At 36.7% G+C, this 14,372-nt stretch overlaps 1 protein-coding gene across 5 annotated transcripts in view; it reads left to right on the forward strand.

Annotated features, from left to right (window-relative positions):
• Nucleotides 1-14,372, forward strand: part of Fak (protein tyrosine kinase 2 Fak) — a 95,728-nt gene that overhangs the window by 13,552 nt on the left and 67,804 nt on the right. The gene's annotated exons all lie outside the window — the stretch shown is intronic.

A 14,372-nucleotide genomic window follows, 5' to 3' on the forward strand; every position in this document is an offset into this window, starting at 1 on the left:
GTGGCGTTAATTCGCCGCGGAGCTGCGCCGCGAGGATTGTCACGCCTTCTCGCGACAATTGCCTCCTCCCGGCGACTGTTCGTCAACTCTTCGCCCCGAGCGGGAATTCTTGCTTCTCCCTTCGGCGTTTCGGGTCCGCGTCGTTTCATCTGCGTGACGAATCTTCGGGGATTCCAGAGATTCCAGAGACCAGGAGCTGGGGTCGTCGTCTAAAGTAGTCTATTCAAATTTTGGGGGGGGGGGGGCAGGAACAGGAAACGTTCCGCTTTCTATTAGTACGAATTTCATCGATAAACGACCGACTCGATTCCCTCTGTCTGCGTGTTGCAGACAGACAGAGCCTGTCCGGGACTGTGCGTCGTCTATTTTCGATAACGCCGTCGCTTCCTCGTCGCCTTATCGCCGCGCTCCGACGCTCCGCGCTGCAAACTTTTGCCCGAGCAGACGTTCCCCCGATGCGACGCAACGGTGCTTGCCGATTCTCTCGCGAAAAGCGTCGCGCGACGTCCGCGCGCGCGTCGCTGCGGCGGCAGCGTCTCTCGCGAGTCAGAAGTTCGAGGATTGTTTCCGTCCCGCGGGAAATTCGGGTCTGCCGGAGGAGCTAACGGGGACGTACACGGCCCGGTCGGACGGGGACATATTTTGGAATTTTTCAAAAGATTCGAACGCGTCGGGAACGGACAGAGTTTTGACCGGAGGACGCTGACGTGTTTTCTCGACGTACGAAAGTATCAAACGCCTTTTAAAACAGTATAACTTTTTTCACATTGGATCAAACCACCACCTTTTTTTTTTTTGAGCAACTAGAAGAATTGGTTTACCGTATGACGTGCAAAAAAGATTTTGAGCACATTGCAATTGCTAGGAATTGTAAGGGCAAATAGAAAAGGCACTTTTCAAAACTTTTTTATTTGAGCCTGTAATGAACATTTAAAATATGCGTTTTGCAGATATGTGCTAGTTATACACATACCGAAAATTTCATCGAAATCGGTTGACGCAGATAAAATCGGCACGCATCGAAAGATGTTAGAATCTGTGGATTTTAAGTCGTGAAAAACTACGATTTTCACCATTTTTAACTAAAGTGTAGCTCGTGTGTATATTGACACGTTAAGTGCCCAGCCTGTCATAATTGACTGTTAAGTGACTCGGCTGTGTTAACAGATGATTTTAGAAAAATTCACACCTTTGTTTACGTTGTTTCAATAAATTACATTGACTGTTTTATATTATATTTTGTTTCTTAAAGCATTGACTGAACAAAAACCGATGTTCCCTAAACGAAATCTTTAGTCTCATCACAATCAGTATGCAAGGGCAGACCCACGCGTTGCTGGAACATGAGCCTCAAATCTGTGACCGGTCCCTACGGACCGACGTGGCACTTGACGTGTTAATCGATTTCAATGAAATTTTCAGCATGTGTATGTATAACTAACATAGATCCACAAAACGCATATTTTAAATTTTCATTACAGGCTCAAATAAAAAAGTTGTGAAAAGTGTCACTATAATTTTCTCACGTAATTCTTACCAATTTCAATTTTTTCAAAATCTTTTTGCACATCATTTGGAAAATCAATTCTTCTAATTGTTCATAAAAATCAGGTGATTTGATCCAGTTTAAAAAGAGTTTATACTGTTTTAAAGGGCGTTCGAATACTTTCGTGGGCCTCTGTATGTCCACAACACGGGTCTACCCAGAGACATATATCGGCTAGAAGATACTATTCTTTGATACACTGCCGAATGTAGAAAAGGACAGCGAAGCTCGAGTGGCCTCGGACTCACAGGAGTGTAAACATAATACGAGTCGGGTGTATCGATGTGAGACCACTGCTAATCCAGTAACAAACCTTCTCTATTTTTCATTATTTTTTATGGGACTTTCACTAACATATTCGTAACATTTTTCTCATGAAAATGATATCAAATATGATATAACTCCGATGATATTTATTTGTGTAACGAACGATGAGGGTTACTTCCCATAACAATTATATTAATGTAAAGTTAGTGTAACGATGATCCAAATGATATCGTGTTTGGTATTATTTTCATTAGAAAAATGCCACGAATATGCTGGTGAAAGTCCCACAAAAAAATAATTAAAAATAAACGGGGACCAAAAATAACATTCAGTCTAACATTTTTTACGATAAAAATCATTCATAAAAAGCTGATTATTATTGAAACTTAAGATAATCTACACACCATATAAAGACAAAAAATTGTAGAACAAAATGATTAAGAAATATCGATTTTTATACTTTTTAGTTACACATAACAGCTATTAGTGTCGAAAAAATTGTATCCTCCTCGATAAATGTTATCGATGAAGAAAAACTGTTACGATTGCTCAAAAGCAGTTACAGATGAGAGAAGTTCATTTCGACCACTCATAACAGTTATTAATGAGAGAACTTCATTTCGATCACCCATAACAGTTACCAATGAGAGAAGTTCATTTCGTTCGCTCATAACAGTTACAGATGAGAGAAGTTCATTTCGATCGCTCATAACAGTTATCAATGAGAGAAGTTCATTTCGTTTGCTCATAACAGTTATCAATGAGAGAAGTGCATTGCGATCACTCATAACAGTTATCAATGAGAGAAATTTATCTCGATCGCTCATAACAGTTATCGATGATCGAATTTCGTTTCGCTTGTTCATAATAATTATTGATGAGAAAATTGATTTCAATTGCTTATTTAATTACTGAGTTGTCTACTTCTTTTCGGATGGAGCAAGCCTATGAAATTCATTGAGAAGGTTTCGTACAACAACACGAATCAACAGACCATAAGAACAACACAAAATCTGAAAAAAATTTTTCAAAATTTATCAAAACTTGCCTGCATAATTCACGCTGTGCCCGCAACTCAGATTAGCGTGGAACGAACCTTTTCCGCTCTAAAATTAACGTTAGATGAATCGCGGTGTAATACGTCAGGAGAAAATTTGGAAAAACTCATGTTTGTCACATTAAATTTTGATTGTAGCAATTAATTTTATGAATAAAAAATTTATGAAATAACTGATTGTCTGCCATTTCAAAGTTGTACTATTTAATAACAACTATTACATATTTCCTTCATCAGTAACTGTTATGGGCGATCGAAATGAACTTCTCTCTTTGATCACTGTTATGAGCAATCGAAATAATTCATTGATAACTGTTATGAGCGATCGAAATCTCTTGTCGATAACTGTTATGAGCGATCGAAATAAACTTCTCTCATTGATAACTGTTATGAGCGATCGAAATAAATTTAATTCACTGATAACTGTTATGTGCCATCGAAATAAATTTCTCCCATTGATAACTGTTATGGGCGATCGAAGTAAATTTCTCTCATTGATAACTGTTATGAGCGATCGAAATAAATTTAATTCACTGATAACTGTTATGAGCCATCGAAATAAATTTCTCTTGTCGATAACTGTTATGAACGATCGAAATAAACTTCTCTCATTGATAACTGTTATGAGCGATCGAAATAAATTTAATTCACTGATAACTGTTATGTGCCATCGAAATAAATTTCTCCCATCGCTAACTGTTATGGGCGATCGAAATAAATTTCTCTCATTGATAACTGTTATGAGCGATCGAAATAAATTTAATTCACTGATAACTGTTATGAGCCATCGAAATAAATTTCTCTTATCGATAACTGTTATGAACGATCGAAATAAATTTCTCCCATCGATAACTGTTATGACCGATCGAAATAAACTTCTCCCATCGATAACTGTTATGAGCGATCGAAATCTCTTGTCGATAACTGTTATGAGCGATCGAAATAAACTTCTCTCATTGATAACTGTTATGAGCGATCGAAATAAATTTAATTCACTGATAACTGTTATGTGCCATCGAAATAAATTTCTCCCATTGATAACTGTTATGGGCGATCGAAGTAAATTTCTCTCATTGATAACTGTTATGAGCGATCGAAATAAATTTAATTCACTGATAACTGTTATGAGCCATCGAAATAAATTTCTCTTGTCGATAACTGTTATGAACGATCGAAATAAACTTCTCTCATTGATAACTGTTATGAGCGATCGAAATAAATTTAATTCACTGATAACTGTTATGTGCCATCGAAATAAATTTCTCCCATCGCTAACTGTTATGGGCGATCGAAATAAATTTCTCTCATTGATAACTGTTATGAGCGATCGAAATAAATTTAATTCACTGATAACTGTTATGAGCCATCGAAATAAATTTCTCTTATCGATAACTGTTATGAACGATCGAAATAAATTTCTCCCATCGATAACTGTTATGACCGATCGAAATAAACTTCTCCCATCGATAACTGTTATGAGCGATCGAAATCTCTTGTCGATAACTGTTATGAGCGATCGAAATAAACTTCTCTCATTGATAACTGTTATGAGCGATCGAAATAAATTTAATTCACTGATAACTGTTATGTGCCATCGAAATAAATTTCTCCCATTGATAACTGTTATGGGCGATCGAAGTAAATTTCTCTCATTGATAACTGTTATGAGCGATCGAAATAAATTTAATTCACTGATAACTGTTATGAGCCATCGAAATAAATTTCTCTTGTCGATAACTGTTATGAACGATCGAAATAAACTTCTCTCATTGATAACTGTTATGAGCGATCGAAATAAATTTAATTCACTGATAACTGTTATGTGCCATCGAAATAAATTTCTCCCATCGCTAACTGTTATGGGCGATCGAAATAAATTTCTCTCATTGATAACTGTTATGAGCGATCGAAATAAATTTAATTCACTGATAACTGTTATGAGCCATCGAAATAAATTTCTCTTATCGATAACTGTTATGAACGATCGAAATAAATTTCTCCCATCGATAACTGTTATGACCGATCGAAATAAACTTCTCCCATCGATAACTGTTATGAGCGATCGAAATAAATTTCTCTCATTGATAACTGTTATGAGCGATCGAAATAAATTTAATTCACTGATAACTGTTATGTGCCATCGAAATAAATTTCTCCCATCGATAACTGTTATGGGCGATCGAAATAAATTTCTCTCATTGATAACTGTTATGAGCGATCGAAATAAATTTAATTCACTGATAACTGTTATGAGCCATCGAAATAAATTTCTCTTATCGATAACTGTTATGAACGATCGAAATAAATTTCTCCCATCGATAACTGTTATGACCGATCGAAATAAACTTCTCCCATCGATAACTGTTATGAGCGATCGCAATAAATTTCTCTCATTGATAACTGTTATGAGCGATCGAAATAAATTTCTCTCATTGATAACTGTTATGAGCGATCGAAATAAATTTCTCTCATTGATAACTGTTATGAGCGATCGAAATAAATTTCTCTCATCGCCAACTGTTATGGCCGACTTCTCCCATCGATAACTGTTATTAGCGATGGAAATAGATTTTTCATCGATAACTGTTATAAGTGATCGAAATGAATTTCTCTCAACGGTAACATTTACCAACAAGAGAACAGATTTTCGGTTACTTATCATCCTTATTTGTAACCAATAGGATTTTAGTCGATGAAATACTTATTATTCCATGACTTTTCTTCTTTTTGGTTATAACAGTTATGGTCCCTGAAAATAAAGAAGTTTTGTTATTGCATTTGTAGTTCTCTCACATCGATATACACCCGATCTATATTATGTTTTCACTCCTCGGCGACCGAGGCCTCTCGAGATTCGCGGTCCCTCACGGGGCATATCCCGCGGCAGTGGGGATAGTTCTGGGACTTTTATTGGCCAGATATTTGGGACATACATTAAGTGAAGATTCTATTTCGAAAATGGTGCAATTTGAATGGCCTCCGCCGCGCACGATGGCTCGGCTCGTGCGTCTCTGTGAACGATGATTCACAGAGGGTTCCAGGTAGAGGCGCAGCTCGGTCGAAAATATTCTATCCCGGCAATAAACGCTCGAGAACGCGGCGGGGCGAGGCGGAGCGTGGTGCTACATTTCGTCGTCGCATCTTTCGCATTTTTCACTTCGGATTGAATCGCCTCACGCGGCTGCGGACGATACGACTGAACGACCAAACACTTTCGAGCCTCCGCCGGCAGATTGCCCGGAGGGGCGAAGGAAACGCTGAACGGTATCGACCTCGTCGGATCCGGGGCCAACGGACACGAATAAAAAACAAACAAAAACCGTTTTTACTTTGCTTTCAACACGCAACAGAATACAGTGAATGCTCGATATTTGTCAACAACACGGGTCTTGTATCGTCCAGGAGACATACCCGAGCCGTGTCATGTTTGCTCTCCTCGGCGTCCGAGGCTTCTCGAGCTTCGAGGCACCTCACGGGGCATACCCTGCGGCAGTGGGGATAATTCCGCGACGTTTATCATCCAGACCTTAGCGACATATATAGAGAAATCACTGTATCGCTGTTCGACGAGCACACGGAAAACAACAGGCTCGCGCGTGACTCGACCAGTTTGTCATCGGATAGCGACGGTGATCGGAATTTTTGATATAGAGCCGATAAAGCGATGCGTGATACGTCACAATCAGCTGTAGACTTCGATATGCACCACATGGAAGGAAGCGCGTCCTCTGGTGGGAAAGGGCATTCGCGTTATCGTTTCCGAACAGATAATGTTTGTTCAGCGTCACGGGTATCGGGAAATTTCTGATTCGTGTGCAAGGCGATTTACAAGAATGGATCGCGCAGAATTTGGTCACACCCAATAAGACAAACGATCCTGTTTTCGCGAGGACGGTCTCGAAAAGATGTTGCGTCGCGGGCAGGTGAACGAATCCTCGCTCTCACGATTCGCGTTCAAAGGCTCTTTAGCCTGTCCATCGACCCTAACTAGCTATTTATATACACGAGTCTCTTGTCTCTGTGGTCGTGGCTTCTGCGTATCTACGTCGACGAGATACATGAGCTCTCTGTGCACCTTGTGGCGCGTATCCGCCACTATTCGCGCGTTCCGTGCGTCGACGAGCGTGCTCCGCTCGGGCTCGCCCAATTACGAGCCCGCTGCACACTGGGCAAAAACGCGAAATCGCCGCTCGAGAATGGAAACAATTTTTACTGTTTTTAAATAAACGAGTAACAGGGATGTTTTAACACTAAACGTACCACCACCGGTCAAATGACCGGTTCCAGATTTTTTATTTGACAATTTTTGAAATTATAAAGATGCTTCCATGAGCAATGGTTCAATCAATATCTTTAGTAGAGCACGCATTGCAATAAGAACCGCGCAAAGTCTACATAAATTAAATCTTGTCATTTTCATAAGGCAACATGTATCTGGTACATCTATAGCTCGGTACGTTTTTTAGTGTTCAGAACATTCCAGCGTAAGCAAATCCGAAAAGAAATGTTTTGTTATCCACCTCCACGAATTGATTCATGGCGATATTTTCTTTCAAGGTCATCTGAAAGTCATCGTATAGCAGGTCGTTGAATTCGTTTCGACGTCGCCTACAATATTATGAAATTAAAAATACCCAGTTCCATTAAAAGATATGACAGCGATCTTGATATTTTTTTTGTTGAAAATCGATTTTTTTTCATTTCAAAAATTGCAATTTCTTGTCGGTTAAATACTGATTAACTTTGGTACGAAACACTTTTCTGTCCGACCACGCGAAGGGGCTGAAAAATCGTGGGGACTAACTTGCGCCGCGCCCTGTATATATTTATTTAATCATTTCGCACGAAAACATCTTTATAATTGCAGTAATCGTGAAATAAAAAATCTGGAACGGTCATTTTGACCGGCGGTGGTAGGTTTAGTGTTAAAGTACGATTCTACACGATGCGTTTCGAACGCTTGAAATTGTGCAAGTTTAACGACTTTTCTCAAGGTTAAAAAACGTTCGTACCGTAATCTCCCTATTTTTCCCATATTCTACAAAGTTTCAGCTTTAATTTAAAAAAAAATGTCATCGCTCTACCTCATTTCTATCGAAAGTTCTTTGATTTTGAATCCGATTTCGTCCAAATTGCCCACTGTGCGCCGCACAGTGGTGCCAAACGGCCAAAAAGCGGCAAAAAATCTGTAAAAACGAAACTATCCAACGAATTTGTTTGAAAATTTGTGGAGAGATTGCCACAGGTACAACGCTTATTTGGCAAAAAAATTTTTGTAAAAAGTTGTTAACATTAAGTAATATGGGCTAATCGAAAATCTCTGTTTTCTGCCCATTTTTTATTTTTGGAAGCATACAACAAATACTTTAATAGATTTTCGTCTGGAACTAATCGTTTTGGCAAGGTGTAATATTGATCTATCCTTGTGCAAAAAATCATGAAACCCTTCGAGACCCTTTCGCCGCAATTTAAATTTAAATATCAAGTTTCAGAATTTCCAAGAGTGAATCGTGCGGAAATTACGATTATTTGATGTTCCAGGTGAAATTTTTTAGGAATATTTCTAAATAATAAAGAAAAATGTGAAGTGCATATGATTTATTCATTTTTTATGTATAAAAAAATATTTAATAACAATTTTTTTTATCTTACATAAATTATTTTTATAGCGTTCATTGGAGCACTACCAAAAAATACCTGTTGCATTTTTGCGACAGTGGTCCAGTGAACGAAAACTTTGTTTATTTAACATAAAAAATTGTTATATAAATATTTTTTTATATGTTTGAATGTCACATTTTTTTTATTATCTGATATGTATCCCTTGAAAATTTCACCTGGAACATCAAATAATCGTGACTTCCGCGCGATTCATTCTTGGAAATTCCGAAAGTTGATATTTAAACTTAAATTGCGGCGGAAGCATCTCGAAGTATCTCATGATTTTTTGCACAAAGCTAGATCAATATTATAACTTGCCAAAACGATTAGTTCCAGATCGAAGCTATTCAAAGGATTTTTTCTATTCCTCCATAAATAAAAAATCAGCGTAACGCAAAGAGGCTTGAGGTTAGTTCACATAAAGAAATTATTAAAAAATTTTTTTTATTGAAACAATTAATTCTAACTAACTATGTCACTTTTTTTACCTTCATCATAAATGATATATCCCTAAAAAATTTCACCTGAAACATCAAATAATCGTGACATCCGCACGATTCATTCCTGGAAATTCCGAAAGTTGATATTTAAACTTAAATTGCGGCGAAAGCATCTCGAAGTATCCCATAAAATTTTGCACAAAGCTAGATCAATATTATAACTTGCCAAAACGATTAGTTCCAGATCGAAGCTATTCAAAGGATTTTTTGTATTCCTCCATAACTAAAAAATGAGCGTAACGCAAAGGGGCTTCAGGTTAGTCCATATTACTTAATGTTAAACCACTTTTTTTGGAAAATTTTTTTTGCCAGTTAATAGTTGAAGCCATTTGCAATAACCCATATGATTTGTAGACCCCTAAGTATTCAATTCTAGGCGGAGTAATTACATAACTATCGCACTGAAAACTGATGAATTCCCAGGAGCGAGGAAATGGTTATCTACCATGCGAATATCTCCGTAAAAAATTTTTTTTCAAAAATCTGACTGGCACATCATGCACGCACTATTAGGCTATACAAAAATAATTTTTTTTTTTTTAATAAAAATCGAAAATTTATAAAATGGATTTCTTGCCGCCTTGGCATCACTGTGCGTAGCGACGCGACTTTTACGAAATTGAAACTAGCGTCGGAGGAAGATAAGTCCGACAAAGGATAAAGGATTCCTCGAGCGTGTCGCCTCGGTCGAAGTCCGTCGAAGTCGTCGGAAAAGGAAAGAGAGCAGGATGCGACGCGAGGCGGACCACCGTCGTCACTCGCCGAATATGCTCGCCGCATAATTATCAGGGCTCGGCTGCGACATGGCACGTACACCTGGTTCCAAAAAGCACCGGTGTGCACCGTGGCTACGCGTACCCGGTGACCGGAAGTGTCGCAATACGGCGCGTCCACGCTCGCACGGCTTCCCATCGTGTACGGCGACCGATTATCGACGAGCATCGTGCGCTCCGATCGAGCCGCTTCGATACGCTTGTAACGCCGCACAGTGGTCTGAGAGCGGCTAAAACTCCATATTTTCAAGTGTCTTATAAAATCAAATTTTTTATATTTTTGACTAGTAGGGGAGTAAATCAAAACGTTTCAAACGTTTCGAATGATTCAAATTCGGCAATTCCATAAAAATGAATTAAATTCGGCCATGCTAAGCATACCTAGGTTTCAGAATGAATTCAAGCGCATGTTTGAAGAAACCGTATGCGCCTGTAAAAATACGAAAAATATTTTTCTTTTCTGGCTTACTTCGAGTACTAAAACTCGGAAACAATCGTGGAAACTATTTATTTTTAATTTCTTTGAGCAGTTTTACATGTAGCGCCATTAAACGTGGAAAAGAGCAACGTTAATGAAGTTTAAAAAGCTATATCTCTCTTGCGCCAACGTGCGCCAACGTGTGCATGCTAAAAACACGTTTGTAGATGTCTAAGTAACTAATAAATCCAAAATTCAACTGCGGCAACCTGCGGCTTCGCGTTTTATCTCATAAAATGTCTGTGAAAAACGTGGTGTCGTCACCGATAAATGGCGAGTTGATTTCGCTATATCCACTGCTGCCGCCAATCTGTAGTGTTTTGTTTAGGATGCGTTTATGTTGCCACGCAACAGTATTTCTGGCCGACATAAACAACTGTTTTTTGATCTGGGTGTTTATGGTTCTTCTCTGTTTCTCGTTATTTTTAAACAAAATGTTCCGGTGTGCGAACACCGGAGTGTGTTCAAAACACTTTTGGAGTGTGATCGTGATTTAGAAAAATGCGTTGAAAAAATAAAATCTCGCAACAACAACGCCCATCTCCTGACCAATTCGCGTATAGAGGAATTACGTTTTTTTAACACGAATGAAGACGTTTTTAATTTTCTTTTGGTTTCGTCTGACCCTTACATAAATAAATTTCGTTCAGAACCAAAAACAAAAAACAAGCTACCATTTAATGAACAAGTTGAAGCTCTACTGATGTAAATTTCGATAACAACTTGCATACCTAGGTATACTTTTTTCATTCTCTCTCTCATTCTCTCTCATGCCACGGGCTAGTGGCATGGAAGTAGAGGGGCGGTCCATTGACTGTCCCGGGTGAGGTCAGGTTTTTAGTGGGTATGAGTACGCCAAAAATCTGCGACCCGAGCCCCACACTACCCCATTCTGGGGTGTGCGTAAGGCATTTTCCTCCTCTTCCTTAAAAAAAAAAGTACCTTTTTCGTGTAAATAATAAGTTTAATTAAAATGTAAATAACCGTTACCTCTATATCATAAATTTTCATTAAATTTTGTACATAAGCGTATTCTTCTTATTTCATTTTATTTTAAATTACATAAAATTATTATTATTTAAATTAAGTAGTATTTTTTATGGAAAGGACTTATTTTTTATCATTTTTAATCTAAATTGAATTATATTTCACTTTAAATTTATTTTATATTCAATCTATGTGTCAAATTTATTATTAATCTATTATTTATTTTGTAATTAATTAATTTATTTCTATCGTGCCCAAGAACAATTAAAAACACTTTCTATCGAGAATTTTTTCGAAATAGAGCTATCCTAGGGTTTTAGCCGTTTTCGGCCTTTTCAGATCACTGTGCGCCCCGCAGCACAGTGATCCAGATCGAGGATTTCATTTGATAAAAAAGCAACTTGCTCATATCGATGTTTATCGAATGTATGTTGCTCCTTGAATGCCCATGACATTCGAAAACGGTGAAATTAACGAGATTTATTAAAAATTCTGATTGGAACAAGCATTTAAAAATCAACACTTTATCAATCCTATTTTTCACCGAAAAAATCACCTCATTTCTTATTGATATTCTGGAGAATCTATTTAATATTATGTGTCAGTTTTTGTTTCAAATGAATAGTGTTTGTCTACAGTAAAGAAAAAACCGATTACACGCTATTTGAAACAGCATAACTTTTTTCAAATTAGTCCAAATAACTTTATTGTTTTTGAGAAGTTAGAAGGATTAGTTTATTAGACGAGGTGTAACAAATTTTTGAAAAAAATTTGAATTGGTCGGAATCGGAAAAGAAATAGTAAAAGTTGGTTTTTTCAGCTTCTTTATCTGAGCCGGTATTGAAAATTTAAAAAATGTGTTCTGTTGACTCGAATAAATTATATTCATGCTGAAAATTTCATGGATATTGGTTACTTCGTTTACGAGTTATAAACGATTAAAAGTGGGAAAAATTGCCATTTTTCACCATTTTCGACTAAAAATCGCACTTATCCGAAATCCAAAGATTCTTCGGACATCATCAATAATGGATTGGACTTAGGCCACTTTCAAAGTGATGGTTTTAATTATTGAACTAACTGCGAAAACTTATGTGTGCAAAATTATCGTATATACTCTGAATATACTTAACCGCAAATGTTGTTTATGACAGCTAACTTGAGCTTTTACACGTAATTACAGGCAACAAAAAAAAAATTGACAAATGGACTTGTTTGTATATTTACTTTAAAGTGTGTTACACAATTAGCAATAAGTTTTACCTTGGCGCTCATTGACCCAAACAATTTATGTCAAATTAAACTTTAATTCTACTATTAAAAATACTTTTTTCTCCAATTTGTGTTTTAGGGAAATAAATAGCATTGTCATCTACTATATCTACGTTAAATAAATCAACATAAATACAAGCATAATATAATAAATCTAATATTATAACATTGTTATAGTATTATAAACCTATTTAAATAATAATATTGTTCACTTGTTTAATGTTTTAAATTCTTGTAGCTGCGTTTATATGTATACGTATTTATAACTTAAAATCGCAGGTTTCCCGTTTCCTAACTTTCGTGGCATAATATTCCTAGAATTAATTGACATTTATGAAAAATTTTTTATTGATTTAACACTAGAACTACCGACAGTTGAGACGTAGCTATCTCTACCAAAACCAGTCAAAATGACTGGTCTTTAAAAAAATACGTAATAGTAGAATATTTTTATATTTATTGATTTATTATTATCTTACAAAAGGAACTGCATGTTCTGAGATCATAAAAATTATATAATAACAACTTTAATAATAACAATAAGTACAATAATGAAGAATATTTAGTACCAAAATCTTTGGTAACAAGAATATTAAAATAAATTTCCATTGGTAAATATAAGAAGTATAATATAATATAATAATAATAATAATAATAAACGTAATAGAATAAATAAAATACAAATATAACTTAAATTATTAGGTACAAAAGTTATCATTCGTCACATTTCTTACAAACGTAAAGTTTCTTCTGCGTGCATTTTCCGCATACATATTGTCTACAAAGATTGCAAATGGTGGTAGTCTTATTATTATTACAGTACCCTATCGGACACCATTTGCGTGAATAAGGTAAGGTTCTTCGACGTACTTTGGATCTCAGATGCTCTTTGTTCTATCCGTGATTTTTCATAGTCAGCGGCAAGTTCATCTGGTAATTGAAACATAAAATCTTATCTGGATGTCTGCTCACCTGTGGTTTCCTTATATAAAATTCAGGCATTTATGCCAGCTAAATCTAAAATATTAAAAAATACTTGAAGTGGCCATCTTCTTGATCCCGACTTCACGCTATATTTTTTTGCCATTTGGTCTGCTATATCTACCCCAAATTTTGTTTTATCATAAAATTCGACCGTTTCAGGTAGGCCCTTTTCACTTTTTCCAATTTTGACGTTTTTATGTTTTCAGCTCAGGATAAAAACTTTCTTCTTCGGCTTACTTTTATAAATTGCGAGTGTAATCTCATTTGATCGATACAGCAGCGACGAAGAGCGTGCCATGGTATTCTTCTTCGTTTTACAAATTTTTGCGAGTTCTCTTTTGTTTCCGCGTATCGTGCCAACCAGTGTGGTTCTTTCGGCTAATAATTTATATGCCAGCGACAAGCTTGTAAAAAAATTGTCGATTGTTATGGTCCTTCCCTTCATACTATACGGTTCAATAAGTTCACACCAGTCAAATTGACTGGTACTGGTACAAGTAGCCATGATAAAAGATTACTTTTATTTTCAACGAATAAAACAAAATTAAAATTTATTATATTATTCCTTTAGCTATCCTTGCAAAAGTCATTACATCATTGCGAAGAAAAAATATAACGAAGTAGGAATTTTAAAATAAAGTTGTCAAACCAGTAATTTTGACTGGTGCGGTAGTTCTAGTGTTAAATACCCTAGCCATCGAAAAATTAATTTTCTTCCCCCATTCGCACCACTGTGTGAGACCGAACAAGCTAAACGCAAAAGTTTCGTTTCTCGCCGTACGCAAAGTTACGGCTTTGAACTTCTCAATGATTTCCGATCGATTTCAACGAGAGAGACCGGCTCGCA

This window comes from Halictus rubicundus, chromosome 13 (genome assembly GCF_050948215.1).
Source record: "Halictus rubicundus isolate RS-2024b chromosome 13, iyHalRubi1_principal, whole genome shotgun sequence".
NCBI classification, from domain to species: domain Eukaryota; kingdom Metazoa; phylum Arthropoda; class Insecta; order Hymenoptera; family Halictidae; genus Halictus; species Halictus rubicundus.